Source organism: Rhipicephalus microplus, chromosome X (assembly GCF_043290135.1).
Source record: "Rhipicephalus microplus isolate Deutch F79 chromosome X, USDA_Rmic, whole genome shotgun sequence".
NCBI classification, from domain to species: Eukaryota; Metazoa; Arthropoda; class Arachnida; order Ixodida; family Ixodidae; genus Rhipicephalus; species Rhipicephalus microplus.
Genome location: NC_134710.1, coordinates 417,470,296 through 417,488,695, shown reverse-complemented (window position 1 = coordinate 417,488,695; position 18,400 = coordinate 417,470,296).

Genomic DNA, 18,400 nt, shown 5'->3' with positions numbered 1-18,400 from the left:
ACGGAGCGCTGCCTGAATGTACATCTCTGAGAGCACCACAATGAGCTCGCATGCACAATTCGCTACCTCCCGCAGTGGCTCCTGTAATGACCGATTACACTTTTTTCTAATCAGCCAATGGCTGTGATGAGTGATTTCTGAGTTTGTAGCATCATTTGTTGAGAGAAGAGAAAGCAAGTTTCAGTTGACTCTGAGAATTTTTGTGAATTCCAGGCCGTGTTCTGTGATATATTTGGCTCGCATATTCGTGGGAGCCTCAACAACATACTGGCAGCGTTTTCCAACTATCTTCAAAGAGTGGTGCAGCGCCCCTTCAAAAAATTGCGCGTTAACATCAGCTCCTAATTTTGCAAATAAACCCCGTTTTATGGTTTCACGCAAGTTGTTACAATCTGTTTGACTTCGTTTCTTCCAATTTTTTATAAATAGTCAAGTGATGTCATTCAGTTTTGTAACTATAACAAGTTGATTTCTTTCCATTTAACTTCTGTTCTGAGTGAAAGCCTGTCTTCAGTGTTCTCTACTGTGTCCCATTTTCATTGCGCTACGCTTCGGTATGAATCTATGCATACTTGCCCAGTGCTCTACGTTACTGGGGTGCATAACTTCCTCTTTGTCTCTTTACAGTACCTACCTTGGAACAGCCAGTCATGTTCTGGCAGCTCGCCGTGAAATCAAGAAGGGTGAAGCGGGTCGGGGAGACTATGTATGCTAACAATGTGGCGTAGAATGGACAGCCACCTCGCCAAGAACAGCTTTTCATTGCCATTACTATTGATGGCACTCCAATAAAATGACAAATGATGGTCTTGGGTTATCCAAGCCCTGATTCATGCTGCCTAGTCCTCCCCAATGCAGCAATTTTTTTCTTCATGCCTATGAGACATAAATATTCAAATTTTTATAACAAAAAACACTGCAGTGATAACGCATAAATTACAAAGCTGCGTTCACAATCACACATAAAACACATTGAAAAAGCAAATGAATTTACATTTGCCAATGTGCCACAAATCAAATAGGTGGCATATTTTCGGATAATGCTGCCTCATGATGGCCTTAGTTTCAGTATGGCGATCAGTGACGAGCGACTCAATCTTAAGGCCAAGATGAATCAGCTCATCAAGCCCTCTTTTGAGTCCTTCTTTTTCCATCAAGTTGCTGGAAGCAGCTTCCGTTAACTGTAAGATAGACCAGAAGCCATTGTTGCTGTTGCAAAGAAATTTCAAGAAATTACCTGAACATAAGCCTAGATATATAGCCCTGCCTTTTATTAAAACTTACTCAAAGATTAAGTTTTTCTCATAACTTAACCTCTAAATATACCTTGATTGCCAATAATATGATTCCTCACGGTAGCCCCGCCACGGTCGTCTAGTGGCTTAGGTTCTCGGCTGCTCACCCACAGGTCGCGGGATCAAATACGGAAATGCAGTCGCTGGCTGCGGCGACTGCATTTCCGTTGTAGGTGGAAATGCTTTAGGCCCGTGTACTCTGATTTGGGTGCACGTTAAAGAACCCGAGGCGGTCGAAGATTCCGGAGCCTTTACTACAACGTCTCTCATAATCATATGGTAGTTTTCGGACATTAAACACCACATATCACTCAATCATTCGTTACAGTAATCAGCAAATATTTACAAACAGTAACGACACAAAATCCATGTCGTTGGCTAATTGATCACATTTCGCCTCAACTGAAGTGCAACCACAGCAGTGGAGATTGAACCCATGACTTCATCGCTCATCAATTTTTGGGAGAACTCTTCCCACTTCTCATGAAGCCGGTTCACCTTGCCTTGTGTGACAAGAAGTTTGTCGTCACACGAAATTTTTTTCTTTTTGCCTCAGTACTCTTCTTAGCAGTATTTTGTGACGCACTCATGATTGCTACAGCATTCTATGGGTGAAAATGTTTCACTTCTATACATGATTATTGATCTCACCATTCTTCTCAGGGTGAAGGAGATGCGGCTTATTGTTGTTTTGTTACTGTGGTAAAGGAGTGATAATTATGCTGGGTAGAAAAGGCAAAAATAGTGTGTAAGCATACCTCACGTAGCATTTTTCTGCTCATTCGATAAGCAGCACTTTGCATCATCAGCAGCGAGTCAAGTGCGGTCATGAGACCCCACGAAATCGAAGTTGAGGGTGGGGCATTTTTTTTCTTTTTTGTGTATTTAGAAATTGCTTGGCTGAATAACTTTAGACTGCATGCCACCATTGCTGTTGCTCTTGCTGAATTTATTTTTCCAACCTTCAGTCTATGCAACCCACGAGTAAAAAAAATGGGGGCTTGAATACTTTTGAAGGGTTGAGAGGTATACCTGCTGAGCGTTACTGTAGTAGGTCACTGCTTAGAACACTTCCAAATCTAACACCGTCTTGAGCATGCTTCTGCAAGGTATATAAAGACTGCTAACATCACTTCGTGGCAATAGAGCTTTATACAATGCTTGTAACATTAATTTTCTTGACTTGGTACAATGGCTATGCCTGGTTCCCAGGTGGAGAGCCATAACTGAAATCCAGAATAAGAACTCGTTGGGTGAGTTGGTGAATACATAATATTGTGATTTATGCACTGAGAAAAACAAACACATGCGAGACGACAAGAGCCAATCAACTCGCACACTGTGGGAAGTGCACCATGTAAAAAATAAAGGGACCAATTGCGTTAGTGACATATCCATCTGCCTGCCGAAGAGCGAGCATATTTTTTTGTCGCACGTCCTTAACCTGATAAGTGGCATTGCCTAGTCATGCGCCCAGTATGCCTAGAAATCGCTATGCTATAAATTTTACATTAACCTTTGCAATAAACCAGTTGTCAGTGGCGCCTGTCCTGTCTCAAGTGTTCGTCTTTCCTAAATCACGCTAGTTCGCACAAGAGCCAAAAAATTTTGATACGAGAAGCGGATTTCAGACAGCGTGGCCACCAAAACACAAACAGGCCCAGCAAAATTTCGTACACTTAAGTGCAAGACAACAAAACAAAAGCAACCACAGCATACAGTGACAAGCTCCGTGTGCAAAATTTTGTTGAGGTATGTATCAAGTAGTGTGTATATCTCCATGTCTCCAGAATGGTCCGGCGTAACATCAAAGACTTCTGCTGGAAGTGCCAGGACTGTAAAAAAGGAGATTCATGCGCAAGTTGGCATGGATATAAATACCCAATCAAATGAACAGGACAACGACCACCACTGCAGCTCAATTGGGAGAAAACTTGGCGCGTTATTCAAAGGTTGCAGGCTCAGTTCCTACTGCGGTACTTCATTTGCTTCATGTATATAATTTAATTACAGCAATTCAGTCATCACGAAAATTGTTGCTCTGTTTTTTATACGTCTCTTTCCCGTCTTAATTTTCTGATGGTTTTCATTAGAGTGATGACCTAGGATGCGTAATAAAATATGGTGCCCCAATGTGATTGCACTTTCACTGCAAACTTGCAGTCAAGTTACCTGCCAAATATTCTACATGGTATGGACAAGTTTGAAGCATTTTGTCTACAATAATTTAAATAAAAGCTGCATGCTGTGGTGTATTTCCCCGACATCGAGCTATAAGTAGCAGCACCATCACTACGCTAGTTAAAATAGGCGGCCGGAGGCGCACAAACAAATCTACACCACAGCACTTTTTTTTGTGAGCAGTGTGAGTCGATTGTCGGCGAATAAAATGCTTGGACTGCAGCCTACTCGTAATATATATATATATATATATATATGTCGTTCATTGTTGAAAACTCAGAAAGAATAAAACGCAACACATTGGTGATACTAATTCACATTACATCACTGAAATTACTAAATTACAAGACAATCATAAGCCAACTGGCCCCTGTTGGAACCTTATTTGCACTGGTACTAACCTGCTCAACTGCTTCAAGGAGGTAACACCTCCGCTATTTAAAATACTGTGTTTTCTGCAGTGATTAAAAAGAGCAGGCGAATGGCCTTGGTGAGGCTGCTCTCCGTAAACAATATAACGCAGCTCAACAACACATTCCTAAGTTGCTTTTTTTAGTGGTAGGTTGCTTGCACCACTTTGTCACATAGTTCTGTGCACACGTCGTGGTCGTAGAAATCATTGTCCCACAAGTCACACTGTCTACAGTGTTCCCTGGCGATCCACAAATCTTGCAGAGCTGCAAGAGGTCCATTAAGCATGACTGAAATACGATGATTTTTTTTCAGCCACTACGTTATCACCATGTTCTTGCACAGTCAGTCTGTAATATTATGAAATGCTCAATCATTAGAAGTCCTTCTCTTTGTTCAAGAACATGCAGGAAATAAAATTTATTGTAACGAAGAATATTTCATGCTAGCCGGTATGAACAGTCTCTAAAATTGAATAATTCCTGAAATACAAAGAACAATAATGGTGCTTTAGGTGCTCGAGAATTTTCCATACAATTTGTCTGATCACATTCATCGGTTCAGCTCATCACGTCTCTTAGCAGAGGGGCCCTGATAAAGGTTCATAGCCACTATGGCTGCAGCACTGTGCGTCTTCAGTTGTTTTTCATGAATACAGAAATTGGCTAAGACAATCGTTTTTGATGTTTCACCTTTTAGCTGCTCAATTCACAACCACTTATAAGTTCCTTTTTCTTGTTGTTGTACATGCAAAAAAGTGCAAGAGTTACACGGCATTTCTCGCATATCTGAAATGCTTACAGGAAACTTAAAAACAGCAATAAACTGACTAATCGTCAGTGTCTCATCAGAGACATATGATGAGCCATTTGTGCAGTTGCTGTAAAAAATCAGAAAAACATGAGCTAGACAACATCTTGAAAATGCATGAGTAGACGTTGACATGGTAGGTAAGTAGTATTAAAGAAGGAGATGTACATTACTTGCAACGCCACTTTAATGGTGTTCACACCTACTGCCGCATAAGAATAGTAGAAATACACAATGCCCAGTGAGAAATAGCTGACATAATCGTAGTTATACTACAGTTAAAAGCACTATCAGACACCTGTGAGTGCGATACCCTTACATAATTATTTTAAGAACTGTGGAATAAAAAAATGAATTTTCAAGTAAGGACCCCAAAGAAACAACAAGGCCACAGTGCATGCACGTCAAACAAGCAGCATTTGTATTTCAATTCAATTCAATTAAACTTTATTTAAGGTATACCCTAAGGAGACAGAGGCTAAAGGCTTTGATCGCCTGACGGTGGACTCTAGCCCCCGGAGATCGGAGCAGGTACACAATACATAAAGCAAACAGTAACGCCAAAAATCACATATATACAAAAATAAATTATGTACAAAATGGAGCGGAAATGAAACGCTACATCAGTGGTGATTGCACAGCGTTACATAAATACAATGCTACAAAGCCATAATGTTTACAGAAAAAATTACAGAAACGTAGATTGATTGATTGATTAGTGGGGTTTAACGTCCCAAAACCACCATATGATTATGAGAGACGCCGTAGTGGAGGGCTCCGGAAATTTTGACCACCTGGGGTTCTTTAACGTGCACCCAAATCTGAGCACACGGGCCTCGACATTTCCGCCTCCATCGGAAATGCAGCCGCCGCAGCCGGGATTTGAACCCGCGACCTGCGGGTCAGCAGCCGAGTACCTTAGCCACTAGACCACCGCGGCGGGGCCACAGAAACGTAGAACCCATATGAATTTACTGAAAGCAAATAGAGAGCAACTAAAATAGTATACGAGCAGTTAATCACTGACTTCAGTGGTAATGAGATCTGTCTTGAACTTGTGTTCCAATTTTTTGTCACAGAACACGGGCTACAAACAGTGGGAGGTCAGCATGACAGCTTTATAAGTTTGTGCACTGCAGTTGGCTGCGAAAACATGCATTTCACGTGCATCTGAAATGCACGTATATCCCACAGTTTGCCATAATAGCAACGATGCTTTCTGATGGTTGACTTCTCCGCGTAAGCAGCACAGAAGAATGTTGGCACAGGTAATATTAACATATACTGTAGCTTTGACCACTAATATTTTTGCGCGTTAAAGCATCAGACTATTTGCAGTAAACAGACAGGCTGCATTACATACTGATTTCCGGGCCCTTTATATGCAATTTAAAAAGGAAATGCTACTCGAGTTGCAAAAAGAATGCGGTCCAATCCACGGATTTTTATTTCCACCTCCAATCACACATTCTGGACACTTGTCAGTCAGTTTAATGAAGAAACCTTAACCAAAACGTCTAGCTGAGCGGGTTGGTACTGATGTTGAATTTTTTGCATTGCTCATGAGTAGAACAACAGACTTGTGTGCTTCAACAGACAACACCTTGTGGTCTTTTTTAATCGTTCTCTACACTTGAGTACTGTTTGAAATTGATCATGCAATATTTGCATATTTTTAGTATAGTTGCACGATCAGTGTCAGCTTAAGCTATGCCATTAAAGCTGCCCACAGTGTCCAGCTAATGTTGTTTGCGTGTGCAACTGTCGTTTTGTTTGTGCTGAATGATCTTTCTTTATATATAGTACGTTACAAACTTGCTCCATGAGAGTCAAATGCATCTTCGGATCGATTGCAAATGTTTGCGTATGCGAGGCCTTAAGTTTTAAAAGGAATTCCTCAGTGTGCCACGAGGAATTGAGTGTTCAGAGAAATTTTGTATATCAATATATAAACCTCTAAAGGCCTTATCTACAAATTTGTGCAAGTTGATCTTAAGCAGAAAACGAGGAGCGGCCGCCGCCCCCAGAAAAGAGCAAGCACCACTCAAGCTCCCTAAGATCTCTTTGACACGAACAAGAAAGTCACTGTGTGGCATTGATAACCGTTGCAAAGAGTGTCTTACCAGTACACTGTGCTGCTCTTTCATCACGGAAGACAAAGGTCACCACTCCAGAGAAAATTCATGCTCTTTATAGTGAATGCTTCAGTATTATTGTTTTTGTCAAGCCACCAGTGAAAGTATTATGTGTAAGATTCAGCCAGGATGGCTAGAGAGAGTTGGGCTGACATGGGTGGACATTTGTCTAGCCAAGTAGTGCCAATTTTTGCAATAGTCCCGTTGGGGTTACTGCTGCAAAGGACAGAACCTTCATCACCTCTGTAAATGTACAGATGTGTCGGGGAAGATTAGCTGCATTAGTTTTTTGTATAACTGATAGCTGCCAACATTCTTCATTGTACAGGAGTTTTGTTCCTCACGTGTGGGTGTTGAGCCCTCCATAGAGAAAATGTTATGTATAAGTATACTTACGAAAGGCCCCACGTTCCTAAATGTAGGTTTTTTGTCTTGTAATCATGGGCGCCTCGTTTGGGTAAACATGACCATTTCAAACATGTACAGCAAAACTATAGGGTGGCCGGTCGTTTTGTGGTCATCGTTTTTCTCGCAATATTCTGTAAGCGTGTTGTGCGTTACTTCGTCGATCTGGTTCGTGTGAATGGAAGACAGTTACGCAGTTTCAGAGGATTTCAAGCACCGTATTGTAGTATAAAAAGCCAGGAAGCAACATATCAATGAATGTTGATGAACGCAGTTGCTCAATCTGATGCATGATACATCACTAAACTTTCGTGGGTATTAATCAATGTAATCTCATCTTAGTGTTATCAAAAATGAAGATGAGAGCCGACAGATGGAAACACCCATTGGGGTAATCAAGGTGAACCGTGGAAGTGCCTCAGACAGGCTGGCCGACGTTACGATAGGAGGACCTATTTTTGTAAAAGTCACCTTGTCATTATTGGCGTGTTAGTTTTAAGAGGGTTAGTAATCACGTTATCTTTTAGCGTAGGCGTGTGTGCCTGTTGGTAATGTTTGTCTGAAAAGAAAAAAATTGTAAAGCAGAAGAGTGCAGTCCTCGCTTCTTTGCAAGTTAGGTCGCGATGATACAAAGTGTTCGCCTGTCGGAGGTGGGAGGCAAGAGAAGCAAAAAAAAGGAGGAGAGAAAGAAAAGAAAGAAATAAGAAAGAAAATGGGGATGCAAAAAAAAGCAGTGTGCTACATCGCTCCTTTCCTTTGTTAGTGACTGTAGCGGCCACCGCTTTGTAGCACGCCGCTTCTAGTTTGCATCTCCCTTTTCTTCCTTTCTTTCCTTTTTTTCGCTTTTCTCTTACATTTGCACAGTCCCATCTAGTGCATGAATCAATGACACATGACTTTGCTATTGCAAAGATTCCTATGTAGTGGTAGGTTGAAAAAAGGATTGAATTCATTCAGTTTGATTACAGGCTGATCAGTCTTGCAATAAGTGCTTCTTGTCTATTACTGCACATGATCAAATGAAAAGTTTGCACTTGGCTCTAACTGTACATAGCTTGTGTCTTGGACTACTCAAAATGAATGTTGGATTGCTACAGTTTATGGTAATGAATTTATTCAATATGAAAAATGTTACCTTGTAAACTTTCTCAGACCTGCCTTTTTTTTTCTTTTCTATGCAGACATTGTGCGTAAGTATGGCAGTAACAGAAAGGAGATTGTTTGAGCTTTGCAAAAATAAATAATGACAGTGGGGCAATTCCACACCAAACATCCCAGACATTGTGCCGCCCATCCGAAATGTATTTGAAAGAAAAAATATTGAGCTCAAATACATAAATAATTATTTATTGGGGAGCTGGAGAGGTTTGTCTTGTTTTTCACCTGACAGGCTACTCAGGTTGCTGGGCGATGACTATGATTTATACAATGATAAACACACAACACATACAGTTACGTTCTTGCATAACAGTCACATAACACATACCGTCAATCACATGCAATGCACTATTTACAACGTTTCAATCAAGCCTGTGGCCCGTAAGAAGGTCAGTAGCGCTTTTGTGTGGAGTCTAACGCTCTGAAGCGATTTTGCCATGGGCCTAGAATGTCTTTCAACTCCCAATTCATGTTTTGTTGCTTTTTTATTTACTGTATTGAAAAGAGTTAATTGCTAAAATAAATCAGGCAGAACAAAATTTTTGGTCACTTGGGTGCCTCCTGGTCTTCCGAAAATGTCGTTTGGGTGTTGTTTATGAAAAAAAAATATTTTGAAAATACGACTTCTTAATTCTTTTTTTACCATATTTGGTTGATTGATATGTGGGGTTTAACGTCCCAAAACCACCATATGATTATGAGAGACGCAGTAGTGGATGGCTCCGGAAATTTCGACCACCTGGGGTTCTTTAACGTGCGCCCAAATCTCAGCACATGGTCCTACAACACTTCCGCCTCCATCGGAAAAGCAGCCGCCGCAGACGGGATTCGATCCCGCGACCTGTAAGTTACCAAATTTGGTCTAAATAATAAAGGAGCACTAACATCAAATTTACTCATGTCCAGATTTTTACGCCATCGAGTAGCTATCGACCACCTAGTATCAATTCGCCACCAAAAACGCATCTGAGGTACGAATCAGTATGTGTAATATTGATTATTATATCTGCTATAAAACGTGGTTCAAAATGGGTCGAAAGCCCGCCAAATTGTAGTGCTATCAGTGCTACCTCGCGGGCACGTTGAGGCCGCTGCACAGCTGATGCTGCTTTTACAAAAAATGGGTACTTCACGCATACTGGCATTTCGTCTGCTAGGAGCACACGTGCAGTCAGTTCAGCTGTGTCTTTGATGATGTAGACTAAAGCCCCACTGTGCGTTTTCCGCTTGCTAGGTTAAGTAGAGCCAACTCGTTCTTCCCCTCCCCTATTAGCCCCAGCCTCGAGAAGGGACCTCGTACTGCCAGTAAAGCCCACCTCGTTCGCCAACACAGGATTTACCCTGTAGCAGTTCGGCGCAAAGTGAAGGGAGCAAAGGCGCCGGTTCTTTTTAGGCATTCAGTTTATCTGTTTATCGAAGCGAACGAAGTCAACCCACTGGCTGCGTTGATTCGAGGCCTGGAAAGGCATAAAACGCCATACAAATTCCGCTTTTCCGCACCTTGACGTGCAGGTTCTTACTGCGCAGAGGTTCCGTGAAAATCCGGCACATGTTGTCACTTTGAATGATGATACTCAAGCTGTGGAGCACATGACAAATCAGTCGATGCGACACGAGAAATCGCACGCACGCTTCTACGTGGTAAGGAGAGTCATTAGTGAGGGAAAGTCGGCTCCAAACACACTCAGATCGTCGATGTCATTGTTACTAGCGTATCATCACTCAGGATGGTATTCCTGGAATGTATCACACAAAACACGTAGCGCTAGTGTCGATGTCGCAGAGTAGTCTATATTCTGTTTTTTTTTTCTCCTCAACTTTTCTACACTGTTTGACATCGAAATAAAATATCTTCCACTATACGTATGCCATTCAAATTCGGTCAAAAAGACCTATGCATACCAAGCGATCGAATGATGGGCACATCTTGATCTTGAAGTTTGATGTCAGTGCTTCTTCAAGTAAAGGTTCTTGTGTATAGTGCTTGAAGCTCAATAATATTAGCGCATTCTTTACACTGCGAAAACAAAAAAACAGTTCTCTTTATATGACAAGTCATGTCACTACAGTTTTTGTTTTAAGAAAAAAAAACAATTTTTGAAGTTTACTTTTGATGGCTATTTTCCCATTTAGTGTATGACGGCTTCCGTCCCAAAGTGCCCTAAGGCCGTCGATAGGAAACTTGAAAAATTGTTCGCTTCTTTGTAACCGAAATTGTAATTATAGAGCTTGCCATATAACAAGAACTTCTTATTTGCTTTCGACTTACGCATAAAAGTAATTTTTAAGTGGCACACCACATGGTGCATATTGCATCTCAATGCCGACCAAAAGATCGATACAGTGAAATTCTTGACTTTTATTTCTGGCGAACCTTAGCTACTAGAGGGCCTAAGAATATTTTTTTTTGCAAAACATACCTTCCGCGGAGTAATTTTCCATTGCTAAGATATTCATACAAAGTGGAGTCTTGCCTTAGAAAAAACTGCAAACATAAACAATTCGGCTCAATTCTTGGAAGCCTATGTGGCAGAAAAATTGCACTAATATTACTCGGCTTGAAATACCTTACACAAGCACGTTTACTTGATATGTAAACCAAATTTGATATGGCAAGAAGCAGCGATACTTTTAAATTTTCTCACAAACAACACCCAGACGACATTCTGCGAAGTTCGGAAGGCACCCTTGTGATCAAATTTTTTTTCTTTTTGAGTTATCCCAGCAATTCACAGTTTTCAATAGAGTAAATTAGCAATTTTTTTAACAAAAAAGAGTTGTGCTCATTACCAGCCGGATAGGCTTCAATGTTTATACTAGAATGACCCAGTGGAAAAAACTACAAATGTCTTAATGCACTTTATTTTTTGGCAATTTTGATAGAATTTTATTGTTAGCTGTAATTGAATGAAACCCTTGTTTCTAAGCTAAGGCATAGAACAAACCAGAAGCAATCAATATGGTCTTGAAATTCGTCCAGTTTCGCTGTGTCAAGGATTGTGCAACCTAGTTTAGTGTGAGCTTCACCGTTGTTGTTTTTTTTTTACTGATATTCGATATTTTGGAGGCACAGTGTATATTCAGCTAATTTACTTCGGTTACCTCGATAAAAGGCGGCCAGTAGAGGCAATATTTCTATTACAAAAGCTATGTAGGTAATAACAAAATACTGCTTTTTTTTTCTTGTGGTGCTTTGCTTGAATGCTGTGCTTTTTGTGCGTTCATTAGTCTAGTGAACATAGGCCTTCAAAACTAACATTAGTCTTGTTGAGCCCGATTGTTTGGTTACAATCACGGTAGCCTTTGTGAAAATTGTGACCTGAAACCTAATTGTTCTTTTGAAGATTTTATCCCGCATAATGATATTCCAGACTCATAGTCAATTTTGCCATGAAAAAAACTGATGTCATGATGAGTCACTTTTTATAGAGTAATTCAGTTTTACTGCATTTTTTACATTCCTAATAGAGTAGTTATTTTAAATATTGGTATTTGAAATGTTATGACCACGCTGTATGTACTAAAGCGTAAGCAGTTACAGATAGCACATACACTTAACTCTTTTGTTTCAAGTTCATTTCTGTTACTCTTGCTCCCCTGTTTTTTTTTTGTGGGTGGGCTATAGTAGTCTGGCTTGCACAGATTTGTAATGGCAGCTGCAACGTCCTGCTTGCTTTCATGGTGATTTTTAGCCTTCGTAACTTGCAGAGTTTGACGTCATAACATTATTCAAGGTGCAATTTCTCTACACAAACCCTAAAGTTATGCAGCAAATGTACATGGGGATAAACAAGAAGAGGGAAGGCAGGGAGGTTAACCAGGCACATGCCCGGTTAGCCACCCAACGCTGGGGGAACGGGAAGGGGGCATAAAAATGAGAGAGAAAGAGGAAAGAAAAGAGAAAGAGAGAGAGAAAAAAACAAAAAAGAAGGATTGTCAGTCAATTGGCTGGTGCGTATGGAGCGGTGGCACTACACAAAAGTTAAAGGTGGTCACGTAGGCCTGTAGTCCTCAAAAAGCACAAGACAGAATTGACTGCTTTTTGAGCCGACGAAAGGCGATGACGGTGTTCCAGTAGCATCTGCACAGAGAGTGGCCGATCGTCCAACTGTCGCAATGCGTCCGAAAGCTTCTGTCTTTCAGGGGCAAATCGAGGGCAATGGCATATCAGATGGTCGATGTCTTCTTTGGTGCAGCAGACGTCGCATTCCGCATTGTCGGTCAATCCGATGAAGGTTCTATATGCTTTTGTGAAAGCAACCCCCAATCAAAGGCGACAAAGAAGTAAAGCTTCACGTCGACGAAGTCTGGATGGAGGTCGAAGTTCCAGTCGAGGGTTTATTTGGAATAGTCTCGTATGTCTTAGCTCTGGGTGTTCCACTCCTGCAGACTCAGACTACGTGCCAGGTGACGAAGTTGCTTTGCAGCGTCAGTCCTTGACAAAGGAATCGGAAGGCTGTGCTCTTCTTGGTGCGATGTGCGAGCCACGTTGTCTGCGGAATAATTGCCACTGATCCCACAATGGCCAGGAAGCCACTGAAACTTGACCTCATGGCCTGCTTCTGTGACGTGGTGAACAAGCTTGACAACTTCGTAAGTTAATTGTTCATGGCAACCTCGTCGAAGGACTGACTGCATGATCTGTAGGGCTGGTTTCGAGTCGGAAAACATAGCCCACTTACTCGGTCTTTGGGATTTGATGTACTCAAGGGTGCCACGCAAAGCCGCAAGTTCCGCCGCCGTAGACGTAGTGACATGTGACAGTTTGATTCTCAGAGTGATTCCTCTAGCTGGAATCACCACCGCACCGCCTGAACCAGACGCTGTGGTTGCACCATCGGTGTTTATGTGCACGTGGTTGTTGTACATTTCGTGCAGAAGGTCAATTGTTTTAGGGCTGATGAAGGCAAATTTGATTTTTTCTGTATTCCTGGAATTGAAACACGTACTTTTGGAAGTGTGAGGCACCACGGAGGATACACCAGTTTCTCAGCAGGCGTAAAACCTGACGTAAACGACGCACGATGAGCACAGACAATTGCACTAAATTTCGTGTGGGGCCTCTCAGTAGCGAGGGTTGCCAAGTGGTGGGAAGGTTTCCTAGCATGTTGCCTGAGGTACGTACGCATCGTTTCAATGGTGATCTGCGTCGTGATCGCGTAGTCCTGTGCAATGGCAATTGTTTCAGCTGTCGATGCGCAGCGGGGTCAACCAACGCATATCCTAAGCGCTTGGCCTTGAATATTTTGGATTGTGCGTAGGTTCGTTTTGCACGTGTTAGATATAACAGGTAGGCTATACCGCAGGAATCCAGTAAATAATACCTTGTACAGCCGTAACATAGACTCGACAGACGTTCCCCAACTATTCCCAGCAAGAAACCTGAATAAGTGACAAATGGCATTCAGCCGCTTTTTCACGTAGTTTACGTGGGGTGTCCAAGACAGGTTTCGGTCGATTACGACTCCCAAGAATCTGTGACTCTGGCTGCATGACACCAACTGCCCGTTAATTGATATGCCGTAAGCGGACATTGGTTTTCTGGTGAAAGCCACGACTGCACACTTCTCACTCGCGATTTCGAGCCCTTGTTTGCGTAGGTGGTACGATGTCACTGATGCTGCCTTCTGAAGTCGAGCGCGAAGTTGAAGTCGAGTCACACCTGATGTCCACACACAGATGTCATCAGCATAAATGGAAAGTCGTACACTGCTATGTTGCTTGCCAACTAGTTCAATGAGTGTTAGGTTGAACAGCGTCGGGCTTAGAACTCCGCCTTGCGGGACTCTTCGGCTGCAGTAATACTCGGGTGTCGGGCCATTCTCTGTCTGCACGTGAAGTGATCTATTCTGTAGGTAGTTTTGAACCAACGTATATATCCTGCCACCGAGTCCCACCCCTTCAAGTGCGCTGAGAATGGCGTCGTGGGTGGCATTGTCGTATGCCCCTTTAACGTCAAGAAACAGAGCAGCAGATAACCGTTTGCATGCCTTCTGGTATTCTACATATGTCACCAAGTCAACTACATTGTCAATTGACGAGCGGCCTCGTCTGAACCCGGACATGCCATCTGGACACATTTCGTAGAAACCTAAGTACCATTCCAGACGCGTTAAAATCATCCTTTCCATAACTTCTCCCACACAGCTTGCGGGTGCAATCGGGCGGTAAGAGGAAATGTCCAATTGATTGATTTCTGAGATTTAACGTCCCAAAACCACCATATGATTATGAGAGACGCCGTAGCGGAGGGCTCCGGAAATTTCGACCACCTGGGGTTCTTTAACGTGCACCCAAATCTCAGCACACGGGCCTACAACATTTCCGCCTCTATCGGAAATGCAGCGGCCGCAGCCGGGATTCCATCCCGCGACCTGCGGGTGAGCAAGTGTCCAAGGGTGACTTGCCGGCTTTGCGAAATGAAATCAGGCGACTTGACTTCCATTCCTGTAGAACCATGCCAGTTTGCCAAGAGTCGTTGTACAGCTGCAAAAGTGCCTTCCGAGCTTGATCTCCTAGGTTACACAGAGCGCGGTAAGTGATGCCGTCAGGTCCTGGCACTGAAGAACGTCTACACAAAGCAAGCGCAGCCTTTATTTCGTCCATTGAAAACAAAATCTCCATTCGGGGATCACGTGAGAATACAGAAAAGTCGGGCGTCTTCGTCCCAGTTGAATTTGACCCGCAGGCAACCCTTCGACAGAAAGAATCTGTGACATCAATCTTTTCGCAGCGTAAGTGAAGTGCCAGAGGGTAGCGCTGAGTAATAGTTATACGAAGACCCCGGACAGTTTTCCAGATTAGTGACAGAGGTTTTCTGGAATCCAAAGACTCGCAAAAAGATACCCATGGTTGCTTGTCCAACTTGTCCATGTGACGCTGTATTTTCTTTTGTGTGCGTCTGGCCACTCTCAGATCATCAAGTGACCTCGTGCGTCTATAACGTCGTTCTGCACGACGACGAATCGCTCAAAGTTTCTCGAGATCAATGTCCATATCAGTGCGAGATGAGCTCACCGAAAGCGAACGCGTCGTTGACTGTAAGGCACTCTTTATTGCGTCCTCTAGGTTGAAAGGTGAGGCGCCAACATAGTCTTCCATGATTAACTTGTATTTTTGCCAATCGGTGCACTGGATGGCTCTGGAGGACTTGAGACTTGGAAAGCCATCAATCTTCAGGTATGTTGGGATGTGGTCACTACCCCTTGTTTCCAAATCCGAAAACCAATGCACTCTGCTGGCGAACGAGCCTGAGACGAAAGTGAGGTCCAGGCAACTGCTATAGGCCGATCCGCGCAGATAAGTAGGGCTGCCGTCATTCACGAGGATAAGTTCACATTCAGAAGCGAAAGGCACTAACTGTCTACCTCTAGTGTTGACCCTGGAGCTTCCCCATAAGTAGTGGTGGGCATTGAAGTCGCCAGTTATCACCCATGGCTGGAGAGTTGAATTCAAAATTCCGCGCAAGCGCTCACGGTCTAGACGACTTGATGGATGTAAGTAGGCTCCGATGATGGTGAATGTGGTCTTCTTGTTTTTTACTGTTAGGCAAACGTACCGATTTTCTTTGTTAGGGGGTACAGGGTGATGAACATAGCTTAAGTCGCGCCGTATGAACACAACGACCTTGCGGCGCTCTCCGTGGGTAGAAGACATAGAGCACTCATATCCAGACAGTCTCATCTGAGCTGGCAGGTTCGGTTCACAAATGACAATTATGGAGAACTGGTTCGTGAATACATGTAAGCACTAATGAATGTACAGTGTAAAGTTTTATGAAAGAAAACACGTGAATGCGTGGCCCGAGTGCTCTGGCGGGTGCTTGTAGCGCGTTCAAGCGGGATCAATCGCAACCACAGCCTCTATTGCCGTCATCTAGCGGCGAGCAAAACAATCAGTCATTGGTAATATAGAACCAGCGGCAAGATAGCAATCGCCTCCCCTTCAAGGCAATTCCATGAGAGGCCAGGCGTAATTGCCTTGAAGGGGGCAGGGCTGCAATCTTGCCCCCAGTTTCATATCACCAATGAGTGGTTGTTTTGGTCGCCATTAGATGACAGGAATAGAGGCTGTGGTTGTTATCGCTCCCGCTTGATCGCACTTCTAGCAGCTGCCAAAGCGCTCGGGCCATGCATTCGCATGTATACTTTCGTAAAATTTGACATTGTACATTAAGGGTTTTTACTGGCAGTTCCTAAAATTTTAGTGTGTGAGGCATTTAATTCACGATTTTAAAATACCATTTCACTGGATCTACTTTACTGGTTAAAGTTGTAAGAACAGCCTAGTTGATCTTTATGTTAGAAGCATGCTGTTTTCTTGCATGTGGCGGAGCTCATTTGTGCACTTGTTCCAAGATTCACATATGCATAACATAAATTATTGTGTGCATTTTCTTTTCAGCTTCATTTTATGCGTTATATTTCTTGCGCAGGTGAACTAATGTTCTAACGTGTGTGTCTGATATCATTTGTGCCAATTATTTACATTTTCAGGTGCCTCTGAAGGACACATCAAGGTGCATGGCAGTGACCTGCTGTATCCACAGCAGTGCCCGAGCCTCAAGCAGCATTTGACCAATCTCCACAAGGCGTTCAAGAGATAAACACAACACCACACGTTCACAATGCTATAACTATTGTTTAAATATAAAGAGCTTTCCCTTATTTATGGGGTGCGTGCATGGAACTGGAAAGAGACCAAAATAATCACAGTGGCATTTCAGCCTTCCGCTGGACACGGGACTGATGTAGAGGAAGAGGGGGAGGACGTGAGGGTGCTACCTAATTTAGCCGACGGAAAACGTATGAAGGGGCCTAAGGCCTGACCACATGCATCCATTCCAGAGCGTCACCGCGGGCTTTTCTGACGCGGTGTCGTGCCCTCTACTACAGGAGAGAGTTGGCATGTGGCTACGCAAAGCTGCGCGACCACTCCCTCTATAAATATCAGACTCTGAAGTTTTGCGAACACCCAGCGCCACCTGTCGACGCAGTTTTCAGTAGTGCAAAGCGCGACTCTCTTGCACAATTTGCAGCGCAACCAGGTGCAACTACAGCATACAAAACAACAATTGGGCTAAATACTAGGTATATTCGCGCACTGAAGACTTACAAAAAGGGCTGAAACCTTCTCACCGCGAGTCGGACCACTGAACTGCCGTGACGTGTGTGCTGATTCACTCGCCAGAACGACGGCGAAAACAAGAGCAGACGCAACAGCCCCGAGCTCTACAAAAAAAGACCCCTGTCAACGCTACTATTGCGCTGTGAATTGCGACGGAGGTGAAAGACTTCAGTTCACATAATTATAACGACCACAATCATTTTTTTCTTGCCGTTGGTGTCCGCGATTGTCGGAGTTATCTCGGAGGCATTTGTTTTGCCTTTCGTTGTACAGTGAGAAAGTAAACAAACATGTATCCTCACTTACAGTATTAGAAACGGAAGAAAACTATAACCTAATATTTTAGCAACACTTTACGGCCCAGGAAGCGAGAGATCGATAAATAATGCAACTACAATGACGAAAGTCGTCACGACCAATGGTGCCGGATAATGCGAGCTTCATGCCACTGATCATAAGATAGTTTGCTCGTGTATGTACTTCACCACTTTGGCATCATGTGTATGCACAATGTTAATGCATTTAGGTGTTAGAAAACGCACGTCGCAATGCTTACCTCTAACTCGATGTTATGCGATGCTCACTTGCCCTTAAATTGCAGCACATAGAAATAACTGAAACACCTTTTGTGTTGTACCCGCAGTTCGCTTTGAACAGCTCGCTACTTTTCTGAAGCGAGGTTTGGTTGACGCAAGATGCTCGCCAGGTCCTTGATTTTCAGGAAAACTCCCCTCAAGAACGACAAAACAAGAGGTCCTGTGCATGTTCGCTTGCGGACGGCTCTCTTTGCACTACCCATTCAATGCCGGTGCGTCGATGGGCCCACTGGTAGTGGCATTTTTTGGAGCCCTGCCCCGGCACAGTCTGACGTCCATAGGG